Source organism: Bubalus bubalis, chromosome 3 (genome assembly GCF_019923935.1).
Source record: "Bubalus bubalis isolate 160015118507 breed Murrah chromosome 3, NDDB_SH_1, whole genome shotgun sequence".
Lineage (NCBI taxonomy): Eukaryota > Metazoa > Chordata > Mammalia > Artiodactyla > Bovidae > Bubalus > Bubalus bubalis.
In genome coordinates this window covers 152,311,660-152,327,185 of record NC_059159.1, presented here as the reverse complement: position 1 = coordinate 152,327,185, position 15,526 = coordinate 152,311,660, and the positions used below count along the sequence as shown (strand labels likewise).

Genomic DNA, 15,526 nt, shown 5'->3' with positions numbered 1-15,526 from the left:
TGAGCAGCGACAGTGTCGCTTTCCACTGGGTCAATCTGACACCTCTCAGGAGGCGACCCTTTCTGGGATCGCCCTCTCCCCCTGCACCGCCCCAGAGCTGCTTTCATCTGCACCTTGATGCCCGCAAGCCGGGCTTGGGCCACCTGCGCCGCTGTGTCCGGCAGGAACCTGATCTGGCCCCCCGGACGTCCAGGAGCGGCCCCGCTGCTGCGGGCGCCCAACTCACCTCTCCCGGCAGAGTCTCCTCCCTTGCGCCCTACTGGGCCGTCCGGCTCCGGCTCCGGCTCCCGGGAGCGAGGCGCATTCAGGCAGCTGGAGACACGCTGCTCCCCGGGCTCTGCTGCATTCCGCCTGCGTGGGAGATCCAACCAGAGAGCGCGCGGCACGGGCGTGTACGAGTGTGTGTTTGTGAGAGTGTGTGTGTGAGAGAGAGCGCGTGTGCGCGCGCGGGGGTGGGGGGGTGGGGCGGGGGAGCGCGGGATCACCGATCCCCCTACGCAGCGCCCATCACACGCTCTGCCTACTCCTCCGCCTCCTCCTTGAGCTGCGGCTTGCACCGGGTCCAGGTTTCAGGATCTCCTGTTTGTTTAATGAAAGGAAGAAGCAAAAGGCTGGCAAGGGAGGGGGGCGGGGGGAGCGCGCGCGGGGCTGCGCATGCTCAGAGGGGAACCCTGAGCGCTCACTCCCCAGCGCAGGCAGAGCGAGAAGAGCGAGCTGGGGACCGGCGGAGGCGAGCTCGCCTGCGTCTCCGGAGCCGCTGGGGGCTCGGCGGGGTTCCCGGAAGGCGACTGGGAAACCCAACCGCAAAGGTGCACCCTGCGTGGGGACTCCCTGGAGCACGCCGTGCGGGAAGCCGGCGGCGGGATTCCGATCCGCCCTAGGAGACAGCTTCAGCTCTGAGTCCTCGCGACGCCTGGCTCTCCTCTCCATGTATTTTTAGAGCTTGGCCGGGGTTCCCGTGGACAGCTCTGCAGCCTCTGCGTGGCGGAGCTCCGGGTGCGTGTAGTCCGGGGGAACCACGGACAGCAGGTCGAACCTGAACTAAAACGGGATTCCTGACCCATGCATCTTTTTCTCCCTCTCTCCCAACTTTCAACCTGTGAAGGGCAGGAAAAAGGCAACTGCCCCTCGGGTCCCAGAACTGGTTTGCTGGAGGGGAGGGCAGGGGTTGGGGTACACCAAACCCTCTTCCCAGAACAAAGCGGAAGTGGAAGGAAGGTGAGTCTTGGAGGGCTCCAAGCTCAGCCTCCCGTGGTGACAGGGTTAGATGGAGGAGACATTTGCTCTACTGAAGAAGGCCAAAAGAACAATAGAGCCATTGTCCCCTCGCCTCAAATGCCAAAGCACCAAAGCAGTTCTTCGCAAGTGGGAATTCTGGCTGCTTGGTAAAGTGGAAGAACTGTCAAAGCGAAGAAAGTCCAGTAAGAGAACCTGAGCCCTCAGGCGACGGCGCAGTAACCTGAGGCCAGGGCAAATACTGGCTGAGAGGCTTTCCTAGCTGAGAGGCTTTGCGAATAGAGTGGAAACTCTTTCTGGTGAGACAGTTCTGTGAGCAAAACACGACAGTGGTCAGCGATCCTTTCAAGAGCTTCCATTTTCAACGTCCTCCGTGTTTGATCACCTTGTCTTTCCCCCCATTTTCTCTCCTAACAGAAGAAAAGCCATCCCAAGCAGGGAACTCCCTGTAAAGATATTATGACCTCCTTTTTGTTCAGTTTTGGTCCCTCCAGAAAAAGACTACCGTTTGGTCACTCCAGTGCTGGAGGAATAGAAGACTGACTTCTCTGTGCAAATCTTTTCCAAGCTTTCATTAAAGATCACCTCTGAGCACTTCCACTATGCAGTGCTGGGCTGGCAGATGCCTTCCTGCTGAACTCTGACCCCTGTCCCATTCATCTTCCCAATAATAATGCCGAGTGACACTAGAACAGAAGGAAAATTAGATAACACCCTAGAGCACACCCAGAGGAGAGAAAACAGCATGTCTAAATACCACCAACAAAAGTCAAGTTTAGGAGAAAAAACACAGAAAAAGGTAAATAAGGATGAGAAAGAGGAAGGTTTTAAAAAGTGAAAGTGCCCTGGTTCCTTCTCTCCATAGCCTCTTGAAGAGGGCAGAACTGCAGCATCTATTTGCCTGAAGAATAGTGAGTCTGAGTCTCTAAGCACAAGGAAGGGGAGATCAGATTCTTCTGAAAAGCAGCACAGTCCTTAGGGTGAAGCTCTCACAGACTTAGGAGCTGCTGCTTTGTGGCTCAGAGGTTAAAGGGTCTGCCTGCAATGTGGGAGGCCTGGGTTCAATCCCTGGGTCAGGAAGATACTCTGGAGAAGAAAATGGCAACCCACTCCAGTATTCTTGCCTGGAGAATCCCATGGATGGAGGAGCTTGGTGGGCAGCCCACAGGGTGGCAAAGGGTCCAACACGACTGAGCGACTTCACTTTCACTTTCTTCCAAGCCTGGTTTTTCTCAGGCCTTTCCTTTGGCACCAAGCTTCTTGAAAGGCATACAAGCCAGATCTGCTTGTTACCACTCTCCCTTCAGAACAGTGAATAGTTCACCAGAATTTCAAGGTGTTGGTGGCGGCAGGGACCTGAGGCAGGAAAGCGGGCCCGGCCTTGGTATTGTGTAAGCCCCAGGGGAGTGAGGGCTCTGAATCCAAGCACCTGGAACAGAGAGGTGGGGTGGAGGTGAGTGTAGGTCTCAACTCCCACAGCTCTGTCAGTGAGAGAGTACTGAGGCCCTCCCACCAACAACAGTGAGTGTCCAGGGCTGCCTGGCCAAGGAGCACTCTCTCCTTTGTCTGAACCCAGCCTTGGGTGAGGAACAAAGGGACGCCTCTCCCCCTTGATGCCCAGGGTCACTGTCATCACCACCTCAAAGCTCCAAGGTCAAGGAGACGTTATCAATCTGGAATTGTAAATCAGGTGGAATCCCTTTCTGGTACGGCTATAGGAGGGTGAAGTACAATCCACGAAGAGATGTTTACTGCTTGTGGAGAGTGGGGGAAGCCCCTGGGGACACTAAGTAAGATGATGTACATAAGACACTAACACAGTGCCCACTGCATAGCAACTCTTTGTAACTTCTATGAATTTGATTGTTAACATTTTCATTATTAGGATTTTTTTTAATAAAGCTGAGGAGGTCCCCCCGCCCCAAGCTTAAACAACTAAAGCCAGATGCCTTGCAATTTTCCTTGTGACTTCCTTCCTTCACCCCCTCACACTTCTCCCTGAGCACCGATGAATTCAAATCCATGAAATGAAAAGTGTGATGTACAGCTGTGTGGCCACGTGAATCGTGAATAACCCTGACCCTCACCCTCCACTCTCAGGTTCAGATCTAAGCGGGAGACAGCATGGGTGTACAATAAGGCACACCCCCAGCACTTTTTGCCACTCACACCTCACAAGGATTAAGGACCCCTTCTGCTTGGCAGTCAGGGTCTCTAGCTATAAAGCCCCATGGACAGTGGCTCACCAGGCATTGTATTTTCACTTTTTTTTTTTTTTAACCTTCCTTCTAATTTTAGCTATCTAATGTGTTACTCCTCCTAGGTAACAGAATGCCCAGAGCCAATTAATATGCACACATCTGAAGATGGTTTTGAGAGAAATAATAGTCAGATTATCAGAGGCTCCAGGTATTTTCAGTGCTCCTTAAATTCAGATTTCAGACTTAGCATTCATCTCCCTACCTAGTGGAGGATTCCTAAACTTTGCACCTCTCTGCATCAACAAACAAGTCTAATGGCCTCACCTCCTGTATCAGCAAAATAACCCAGTATTGTTGCCTGACTTTGTACAATGTTTCTTTCTTTCATTTTTTTTGGAGAGCTAGCTATTAAGTTTTTAAGAGAACTAGCTCTTCAGAATAGCCACTGGTTAAGAATCCAAGTTTCCAATGCAGGGGTCACAAGTTCAATCCCTGGTCGGAAAACTAAGATGCTGCACAGCCAAAAAATAAATTAAAAAAAAATTAGAATTCTCATAAGCATATTTGCTTCCCCAGTGGCTCAATCGTAAAGAATCCACCTGCCTATGCAGGAGATGCAAGAGATGCGGATTCAAGCCCTGGGTTGGGAAGAGCCCCTAAAGAAGGAAATGGCAACCGACTGCAGTTTTCTTGCCTGGAAAATTCCATGGACAGAGGAACTTGGCAGGCTACAGTCCATGGCATCGCAAAGAGCTGGACACAACTGAGCACATACATGCACAAAAATTCAAAATTAATAAAAGCCAGTAATAAAAACAATGTTTGAACATAAAGTTTTTCCAAACTATGGATGCTATAGTGATATCTCAGTTCTTAGAAAATCACATGAAAGTAATTCCATCAAGTTAGACATTGCTGAAATAATATAACAATTCTATGGTGATGCAATATGTTTATAATTTGTCACTCACACCTCTGAATATTATCTAACAATTATGAGACACAGCATTGGTATTTGAATTGTGTTCTAACTACAATCTTGGTTATTTTCAAATGCCACCATAATGAGACAAAAGAGTTATAATTTTTTCTTCTTGTAGAAATTTCATATTTATAGCAATCATTTTTGGTTCAGTAAAAATGTTAAGCCATGACTCTAAGGGCTAAACTAGTGTTTATTATAAGAATCAAAATGTTTCTGGCAATATCAAAAACTATTATAAAACTATCCCTATAGGCCTTTACAAGTATTCTTATTGTTGCTCTTAACACATCAAGTCCTTTTCTTATGTCTGACTTGCCCCCACCTAGGTCACTTTTCACTTTCACGCAATGGAGAAGGAAATGGCAACCCACTCCAGTGTTCTTGCCTGGAGAATCCCAGGGACGGCAGAGCCTGGTGGGCTGCCGTCTATGGGGTCGCACAGAGTCGGACATGACTGAAGCAACTTAGCAGCAGCAGCAGCAGGTTGGTTTGAGCCATTCAAGGGCAGAGGTTTATTCTTTTCTATGCCCTGATGCCTCATGAAAGTAAACAAGTGGTATATGCTCAGAAACTAGAACACTTTCTAACACCACACACAAAAATAAACTCAAAATGGATTAAAGATCTAAACGTAAGACCAGAAACTATAAAACTCCTCGAGGAGAACATAGGCAAAACACTCTCTGACATACATCACAGCAGGATCCTCTATGACCCAACTCCCAGAATATTGGAAATAAAAGCAAAAATAAACAAATGGGACCTAATTAACCTTAAAAGCTTCTGCACATCAAAGGAAACTATTAGCAAGGTGAAAAGGTAGCCTTCAGAATGGGAGAAAATAATAGCAAATGAAGCAACTGACAAACAACTAATCTCAAAAATATACAAGCAACTCCTACAGCTCAACTCCAGAAAAATAAATGACCCAATCAAAAATGGACCAAAGAACTAAATAGACATTTCTCCAAAGAAGACATACAGATGGCTAACAAACACATGAAAAGATGCTCAACATCACTCATTATCAGAGAAACGCAAATCAAAACCACTATGAGGTACCATTTCACACCAGTCAGAATGGCTGAGATCCAAAAGTCTACAAGCAATAAATGCTGGAGAGGGTGTGGAGAAAAGGGAACCCTCTTACGCTGTTGGTGGGAATGCAAACTAGTACAGCCACTATGGAGAACAGTGTGGAGATTCCTTAAAAAACTGGAAATAGAACTGCCTTATGATCCAGCAATCCCACTGCTGGGCATACACACTGAGGGAACCAGAAGGGAAAGAGACACGTGTACCCCAATGTTCATCGCAGCACTGTTTATAATAGCCAGGACATGGAAGCAACCTAGATGTCCATCAGCAGATGAATGGATAAGAAAGCAGTGGTACATATACACAATGGAGTATTACTCAGCCATTAAAAAGAATACATTTGAATCAGTTCTAATGAGGTGGATGAAACTGGAGCCTATTATACAGAGTGAAGTAAGCCAGAAAGAAAAACACCAATACAGTATACTAATGCATATATATAGAATTTAGAAAGATGGTAACAATAACCCTGTGTACGAGACAGCAAAAGAGACACTGATGTATAGAACAGTCTTATGGACTCTGTGGGAGAGGGAGAGGGTGGGAAGATTTGGGAGAATGGCATTGAAACATGTGTAATATCATGTATGAAACGAGATGCCAGTCCAGGTTCGATGCACGATACTGGATGCTTGGGGCTGGTGCACTGGGACGACCCAGAGGGATGGTATGGGGAGGGAGGAGGGAGGAGGGTTCAGGATGGGGAGCACATGTATACCTGTGGTGGATTCATTTCTATATTTGGCAAAACTAATACAATATTGTAAAGTTTAAAAATAAAATAAAATTTAAAAAAATTAAAAAAAAATAAAGAGTGAATGAATAAGTTTGCAGCCAAAAATAAATTTCTGTGACTAAAATGTTGATTTTGGAAAAAGACTCCCAAGTTCTGTGCCACTTGGTACTCCTCATAGATGATGAAGTCAAAAGACACCATTTTTTAAGATTTTGTGTATATGATTATCTAAAATGAAAGTTGAATGAGAAAGACAAAACGGCTTTCTGAAGATAGTTTCTATCCCCTTGGAAATACATACTGGCCAACCCAATCCACCAAGTCCATTCTAATTTTTCTGGTTCAGAAAGAGAATATATTTTTGGCCCAAAGTGCATTGTTATTCAAAGAATAGCTTCGTGCTGACCAACTTAATCCAGCCAGAATAATATTCTAATTTAACTTTCCCCCTAAGTAGGATGAAATAGTTGAGACAATAGTGCTTAGAACTCCTCTTCAAAAGAAACCATTCAAAATGTCAAAAGGCAACACTGTTAGCTATATCCCAATACAAAATAAAAAGCTTTTTAAAAATGTGAAAAGGACCTCCCCCAGGCACTCATCCCCAGCACTTCTATTATTACTGTCTTGAGCGAAAGGAACCAGCAAGTAGTTGGTTCTGTTTTCATGAATAGGTAACTAAGGATGGGGATCAGGTGGGGAAGGGGGAGATTAAACTATAAATAAAAGGTCTCAGCTCTGATCACAACTCTTCTGAGGCAGGGGTAGAAGAATATAGGGGACCAGGCGACTGCTGTCATTGTGGTTTTTTCTCTTGCATTCATATACCCAGTAAGAGTTTCCTGAGGACGGTCTCAGGCAGAAAGAAAGATCCCACGACAGAAGCTGCAGTCCTTTACCACCTAGTCTCAGAAGCCACACACCATCACTTTTGCCATATCCATCACACAGCCCAGCCCAGCTACTCCCCTCGGATTATCTTCATGTGAGGGTTCCCTCTGATTCTTGCTGGGACCATGACTGATGCAAATTTCAAGAATTTGTTTTCCTATTTATGCACTCATGTCACCCACATTTCCTTGGGAATCTCCAGGCAAGAAGAGCCTGGCAGGCTACTGTCTATAGAGTCACGCAGAGTTGGACACGACTGAAGTGACAAGTGTGAAGTGTGCACACAGCACAGCTCACCCACATTAAACCTAATGCTTGTTGCTACTTCATCAGCTCTGATTTATTCCCCCACACACCTTGATTTGTATTCCGAGTTACTGCCTCATGTGGCCCAGCCCCTAGGATCCATGTACCTTTGTTGCTGGAAATCCCTCCTAATTCTCCATGTCCTCACAAGCAGAACCGAGGTACCTATTGCTGATCCTCTACTCTTTGGTTCGACCCCTGGTGCCACCCTAGTTATCTGCTCCTCATCAAGAGCTATTAGAATCATGACTCTGCCTCCCTTTGAGTATTTCAAAAAGTCTAGATTCCACATCTAGTGATTCCTGACTGCTGACCTTGTCCCACTCAGGTGAGGTTAATCTGCCAGAGCTCAGCAATGTCTCTTCTTCAGTCTGTCCTAAACTGCCAAGATGGAGCCCTTAAATCTCAGTAATATTAGCATCTTTATTTTTCTCATCTTTAAAATGGGAGGTTTGAGTAAATTATTCAGTCATCATGTTTTAATAGCCTAGTTCAGGGGTCAACAAACTTATTCTGAAAAGAACTAGATAGTACATATATTTAGGCTCTGAAGGCCATGTGATCTCTGCCACCACTATTCCACTCTGCAGCCACAGACAATGCTGAGAATGAGAGTGGCTATGTTCCAATTTTTTCCTTTTTTTTTTTTTTTTTTTTCCAAAACAGGTGGTCTGCTGATTTGCCCCACAAGCTACAGTTTGCCAACCTTGAGTCTAATGCTTCATTTTCTGCCCTTTGCAAGCAATGTGTTGGGTAGAAGGAACCTAAAGAGTCCTGCTTCTTGCTCTGCCAGTAGGAAAATAATAAGTCATGAAACTGGTGCAGGAAATCTTAGTCCACTGGCAGTTGAGGGGCTCCTTGTCAGCGTGGCTTTCACACTATCTTAAGAACACACTAGAAAATTATTTTTTCCTTTTTTGTAAAGTAGTTGGCTATGTTTTCCACATGGAACAGCAGCGGCAATAACAACTATACTATTTTTAGCCTAAAACTGATTTGTGCAGCCCTAGAAATTTAATGAGAGGAATATTTTAAAGGAAAATGGAAGAAAAAAAAAATAATAGCGTGAGCACAATATTCCTGCCTGTGAAAACAGGGCAGGTAAATACATTCTAATTATGACTAGACTAGCACCTTAAGAAAACTGCCTCTCCAAAGATAAAAACTCAGCCCCAGTAAAACAGAATACCTTCTTAGATAGGTCCCAGTACAGGAGCGATGCCTCTACTGAGTTGAACTTATAAAAATCTGGCTACTGGCTGAGTATTTTCACACATTCAGCCCAAAGTTATGAAATTCGGCCTATCTAAAAATTTCACTTCCCCAAAGCAATCTACAGATTCAGTACAATCCCCGTCTGTATTAGTTTGCTGGGGCTACACACTGGGGGAGGGGGTTTGGTTAACATAAATTTCTTTTCTCACAGTTTTACACATCAAGGTATAGGCAGGGTTGGTTTCTTCTGAGGCCTTTATCCTTGGTTTGTAGATGGCCGTCTTCTCCCTGGCTTCACACTGTCCTCCTGCATGTCTGTGTCCCACTTTCCTCTTCTTATAAGAATAACAGTCATATCGGATTTGGGCCTGCCCTAATGACCTCATTTTAATGAATCTTCTTTAAGTTCCAAATCTCTAAATACAGTCAGGTGCAGAGGTCCGGGGGTGTGGAGTCAGAATTTCAATATGTGAACTTCTAGGTGATACAATACAGGCCAGAACACTATCAAAATCCCGGTGGTGTTTTTTTAAAATGCGTCCTAAAATTCATATGAAGTCTCGAGGGACACCAAATAACCAAAATAACCTTGAAAAAGAACAAAGTTGGAGGTCCCATACTTACTGATTTCAAAACCAACTACAAAGTTATAGTAATCAAAATAGTGTGATACTGGCATAAAAACAGACATATACCCAATGGAATAGAACAGTGAGCCCAGAAATCCTCACATGTATGGTCAAATGATTTTCAACAAGGATATCAAGACTACTTAACTCAATGGGGAAGGGTGATCTTTTTAACAGAGTGTCAGGAAAACTGAATAGCCACATGCAAAAGTTGGACCCTTACCTTATACTATGTATAGAATAAATTTAAACCGAATCAGAGACCTAACATAAGATCTAAAACTGCCTGATAAGAGGTTAATATTAAGGACCTATAAAGAACTCCTACAGTTCAACAACAACAAAACAACCCAATTCAAGAGTGGGCGAAGGACTTGAACAGACATTTCTTCAAAAAAGATATTCAATATCCCATGTGCCAATATTTCATATGCCAATATGCCCACGAAAAGGTGCTCACCATTACTAATCACTTGGGCAATGCAAATCAAAACCACAATGATAAAGATAATGCTTAGAAGAAGTAACAGATAATACAGTGTGATTTTCATGGAGGAAAAAACACAAGATAACACATCACACCCACTAAGATGGCTATTATCAAAAAGAGAAACAAAACAAAAATTAACAACTGGTGATGAGGATATGGAGAAATTGGAACTCTTGTGCACTACAGGTGGGAATATAACATGGTGCAGCCACTATGGAAAACAGTGTGGCAAGTCCTCATAAGATTAAAAATATCAATTATTATATGATCCAGCAATTTCATTTTGGGTATACACCTGGGTATGTCATACTAGGCGTATACTTGGATAACATACCAGGTAAGATAGTCATTCACTCTTCCTTACTTTTATTTAACCAATATGTATTAAATGTTTGATGCCAATATAATCAGAAAATTTGATGTCAAGAATTCTAGATAGCACTCTGAAGAAATCATACCTAATATTCTGTGTATTTAGATTACTTTCAAATTAAAAATGCATTGTTAAATAACAATTCCATGAAAGGTATAAAGGAAATGCCTCAAGGACTTAGTTAAAAACAATCCCAAGGTCTTACTGGAATATTATAGTACAATCACATAAAAATTTTATTTTAACCAGAAATCTGTATGCAGGTCAGGAAGCAACAGTTAGAACTGGACACGGAACAACAGACTGGTTCCAAATAGGAAAAGGAGTACGTCAAGGCTGTATATTATCATCCTGCTTATTTAACTTATATGCAGAGTACATCATGAGAAACTGGACTGGAAGAAGCAAAAGCTGGAATCAAGATTGCCAGGAGAAATATCAATAACCTCAGATATGCAGATGACACCACCCTTATGGCAGAAAGTGAAGAGGAACTCAAAAGCCTCTTGATGAAAGTGAAAGTGGAGAGTGAAAAGTTGGCTTAAAGCTCAACATTCAGAAAACGAGGATCATGGCATCCAGTCCCATCACTTCATGGGAAATAGATGGGGAAACAGTGGAAACAGTGTCAGACTTTATTTTGGGGGGCTCCAAAATCACTGCAGATGTTGACTGCAGCCATGAAATTAAAAGACGCTTACTCCTTGGAAGGAAGTATGACCAACCTAGATAGCATATTCAAAAGCAGAGACATTACTTTGCCAACAAAGGTCCATCTAGTCAAGGCTATGGTTTTTCCAGTGGTCATGTATGGATGTGAAAGTTGGACTGTGAAGAAGGCTGAGCACTGAAGAATTGATGCTTTTGAACTGTGGTGTTGGAGAAGACTCTTGAGAGTCCCTTGGACTGCAAGGAGATCCAACCAGTCCATTCTAAAGGAGATCAGCCCTGGGATTTCTTTGGAAGGAATGATGCTGAAGCTGAAACTCCAGTACTTTGGCCACCTCATGCAAAGAGTTGACTCATTGGAAAAGACTCTGATGCTGGGAGGGATTGGGGGCAGGAGGAGAAGGGATGACAGAGGATGAGATGGCTGGATGGCATCACTGACTCAATGGACGTGAGTCTGAGTGAACTCTGGGAGTTGGTGATGGACAGGGAGTCCTGGTGTGCTGCGATTCATGGGGTCTCGAAGAGTCAGACACAACTGAGCGACTGAACTGAACTGAACTGAACTATGATATAGGCATGAGTTATGACATATAGCCTCTTGATGAGACTTTTTAAGATTATGTCTCCTAGTCCTCCTATAGGATTATCCTATAGCCCTTATAACTGGTAAATGATACATTAACCCAGAAAAGTGCCTAGATCATTCTTCTGACTATGAAAATTCAGGAAGATCACTGAAGTATACACAAAGTATAAAATATCTTCTGAAAATGCCAGCAATAATTAACATCACCATCAATAGCATCTGCAGATAATCACCATCCAAATGTCACCTTTAGTTTACTTTGCTTGGTAAACCAAAAATTCAGTGATGCTCGCTATCTGTTATCTTGTCATGCAGTATTCTCCCTTTGATCAGCAATGCTACCCATTTTTCTTCCAAAAAATCACCATTCTTCAATTACTAATCCATGGAGGAGTTTGGGGGTGAAAAACCTTTCCAACTTTCAAGCATGAGCGTAGAAGCCCAGCCTAGTTAATCAGAATCTCCCACTGTTCTAGCCTTGTGATGTCTCAGAGATGGCAAACAGCAAATGATTTCCATATCAGGAAAATTAGATTAAGATCTAGGACTTCTGCTGACAAGAAAGAAGAATGTCTCCTTTTACTGGGGATTCTAAGCATTTAAAAAGTTCTAAGTCTAGTAATGCCGGGAGAGAGACCTTCACATGTGTTTTAATTCCTAAACCTAGCCATGTCTTCAAGTATCACTGGACTTTTCAGTTACTTAATCAATAATGCATTTTTGCTTAAGGCATTCTAAATTAGATTTTCATTCCCTAGCCCCATTGAAAATGTCTTTATGGATACATGAATTATGGCATCTCTTTAAGTAATAATGACAAACAAGAGGGGAGGCAAGCAAAAGATGGAAACCATTTTTAAGGATATCTCCTGGCCACACTGTAACTGAATTCAAGCTCTGATCATTTCAGGCAGCCTTCCACCCCTGAGCATATATCTTGTGCGTCCTCTTCCCCTTTTCTGAATCACCAGATTCCAAGGCTGGCACACTTCAAGGCTGACATCCACTGTGAGACAGATGGAGCTAAGGGGGGTAAGGCAGAGGCCAGGCAAACCCTGCCAACTCATGTGGCCTCAGGCCCAGCCCTACTCCATAACCACCAGTGCTGTCAATATCCAGCTAAGGCGAGTCTGAGTTCTCCTTGCCGTCAGCTCTCCGAGGTGCCAGAAGATGACGGTGGTGTTGGAGACTCTGTGTGCCTGGTGGGTACATGTGCCAGTCACACTCTGTGTGGTTGGACAGGTGTCCCTAGGCACTAAGGCAGGATGGAGCAGTCCCCTATCCCAGAGGCTCTGGCACCACAGGGGCTGTCAGGGAAAGTGCCCAAAACAGCTGTCACCCCTCTGGCTGCCAGGCTGATCTGACTGGCTTGGTGGGTGTTCCCTCCTTCTCCACAGCTCCCAAAGTTGTCAGTTCACAAGCATCAACTTTCCAGAGAAAGAGGAATACTCTTGTTGGTCCTTCACCCCAGGTTCGTGTTTATTCTGCACCTAGTGACCTAAAATGTAGTCTGACTGTGTCACTCACTGGTTTAACTCTTCAATGGCTTTCCCTGGCCTGATATTCAAGGTCCTTCATGATCTTGACAGACTTCCTATTTATCAGCCTGAAAACTTGCTATTCACAATCCACGCAAATCTTCCTGTGACTTCACCATTCCAAGTGTGTCAGCTGTCTCCCCCCAGTACCTCTTACATACTCTTCTGACTTTCCCCATCGAGCCTGTCTAACCCTAATTTGTCTCCTCCAGAAAGCTCCTCTGAATTTCCCAAGACAGGAAGGAGGAAGTACAGTGCTCTTCCTCTGTGCTCTTGGAGCACCGTGGCTTGACCTCTAGCGCAGCACTTCTCACACTGTACTGTAGTTACACATTCATATCATTCACATTTGCGACTCCCTTTATAATCTGTGAGCAAACTTGAAGATGGGAATGATGTCTTTTACCTGGTATATATTAGATGCTTAGCTTATATTTGTTGAGCGAATAACTGGCATATGAGGACCTGTGCTTCCCTACATCTGCAGATGCCTGATTCTTAAGGGGTATCTCATTGCAAGAAAAAAAATCTTACTGTTTTTTCTACTCATCCATAGGAGTGCCTGATTTCAAGCGAATGTGGGTTGTGCTGGTCTAAACACAGAAGCAGCAGGAAGATTCTTATCACTGTTTTCCTCCACTCGTTACTGGGTCTAATAGAAAAGAACTCTTGACTCTGGAGAATCCCACCTCCGCCTTCACTGAATTAAACCACTTTTAGCTCTGTGCCCACTATCCAAACAGCTCTTCAGGACTGTGCATAGAACCCCAGGGAACGCAGCCCTGCTTTGGCACATCGATGGTCCTGGTACCCTCCCATGACAAGTGGCTGCTGTACCATCTCGTGTCTACATGAATGAGCATCAGCAGCATCAAGGGCAGCGGGACTTCAGTGACACCGGCGGCGTTGGCTCAGTGTACTGGTCTTGTCACAAAGATCAGCATCTGTGCAGGTGATGGTGGTCATCAGCAGCAGTGGTGATGTCAAGTCTCACTCTTCTACTGTAATGATTTCCCCTGACCAACACCCAGAATTAAACAGGAAAATGCTTGTTTCTAAACTGTAGAGAAGAGAATCTTTTCATGTATACTTGTAATCCCATTTGATACATCATTACAAACTGAAAGAAGTCAGAGGAATACTGTTTGCTTGTTGTAAGACATTTCAGAGGATTCAATAAGCTATGTTTGACCCTAGCATAGTGTCTAGCAAACAGCATATTCTATTACTATTAGTGAAGTTAAGCCCCGTGCAGGCATAGACTTTCTAATTCACATACATTTCATAGCACCTAACAGAGTGTTAGAGCCTTACAAAAGTCTTCAGTGGTGGGTTGGTCAGATTTGCACATTTCTAATGAAGAAAGGGTCACTGGGATTAGCCTGAGAAGGCTAGTTTGGAAAATTCTGTTGCATTGCTACCTTCCACAACTTCTCTCATTAGAATTCTCCATTGGGGTGGGGGTGAGGAACAGCCAGGCACTTCCTCAGTAGAGTGCTTTTTGCCAATAATAGAGTCCTTTCCATAGTGGGAAACTCAGCAGAAAAATTAGGCTATCAACATTTTTTATTGTAGCTGACATATTTTACTTCACCACTGCCTGCACAAGATCTTTTTAAAAATGGAGAAACAGACACTTAATGACATTTTGCAAAGGAGTCTGATGTGAGTCTGGGGTCTGATCACCTCCAGTTGAATAAATGGGGACTACATGGAGCAGTTCTGAATTTGTCAGCCTGTCCACCTGTCAATTTCAATATGCACTTACTCATACTTCCTGTCAGTCTTCAAGGCCAGTCTCCTTGAATGACTGGTGCATGGATGATCTATCATAAAATGGGCAACACATGTAAATGTCTGCAAATAAAGGATGAAAACAACAGACTATTCCTTACTGGCTTCCAGCCATCTGTATTCATCAAGGGAAACAAACTAGCTCAACAGACAACAACTGATCTGGTGTTCACTTGTTATGGCCTCTCATCAGACACCTGAATGACTGTGTCTTATAGTGCTAAGAACTATAGGAGTTGCCAATGACAAGATAAGGTATTATTTGGTGAAAAATAGTAGATTTATTCCCACCTATGTTTTGATAAATATTGAAATTTATGCTTCCATTCTAGAGGCTACAGGCTCCAATGTAACATATTAATGGAAGGCTTCTTTCTGAGAATGGGGGAAACCTATGATATTGGATTGAATTGTGTTCTCCCCATATTTGTAGAAATCCTAAACCCCAGTACCTCAGAATGTGACTTTATTTGGAAATAGGGTCATTGAAGGTGTAATTAATAAAGATAAGGTCATACTTTATTACTTCTCTTTTTTTCACAGCTATTTGTAAGGCCTCCTCAGACAGCCATTTTGCTTTATTGCATTTCTTTTTCTTGGGGATGGTCTTGATCCCTGTCTCTTGTACAATGTCATGAACCTCCATCCATAGTTCATCAGGCACTCTGTCTATCAGATCTAGTCCCTTAAATCTATTTCTCACTTCTACTGTATAATCGTTAGGGATTTGATTTAGGTCATACCTGAATGGTCTAGTGGTTTTCCCTACTTTCTTC

General features: G+C 43.8%; 1 protein-coding gene across 3 annotated transcripts in view; it reads right to left on the bottom strand.

The window, feature by feature from the left end:
* The window catches only part of PLPPR1 (phospholipid phosphatase related 1), a 600,006-nt gene that overhangs the window by 296,949 nt on the left and 287,531 nt on the right, over positions 1–15,526 (bottom strand). Inside the window, exon 1 of one of the 3 annotated variants that reach the window (XM_006067875.4) lies at positions 227–435. The exons of the other annotated variants lie outside the window; for them this stretch is intronic. The gene's annotated coding sequence lies outside the window, so the exon portion shown is untranslated. Of the gene's footprint in view, positions 1–226; positions 436–15,526 lie in introns of those variants that run through there. 3 annotated transcript variants of the gene reach the window in all.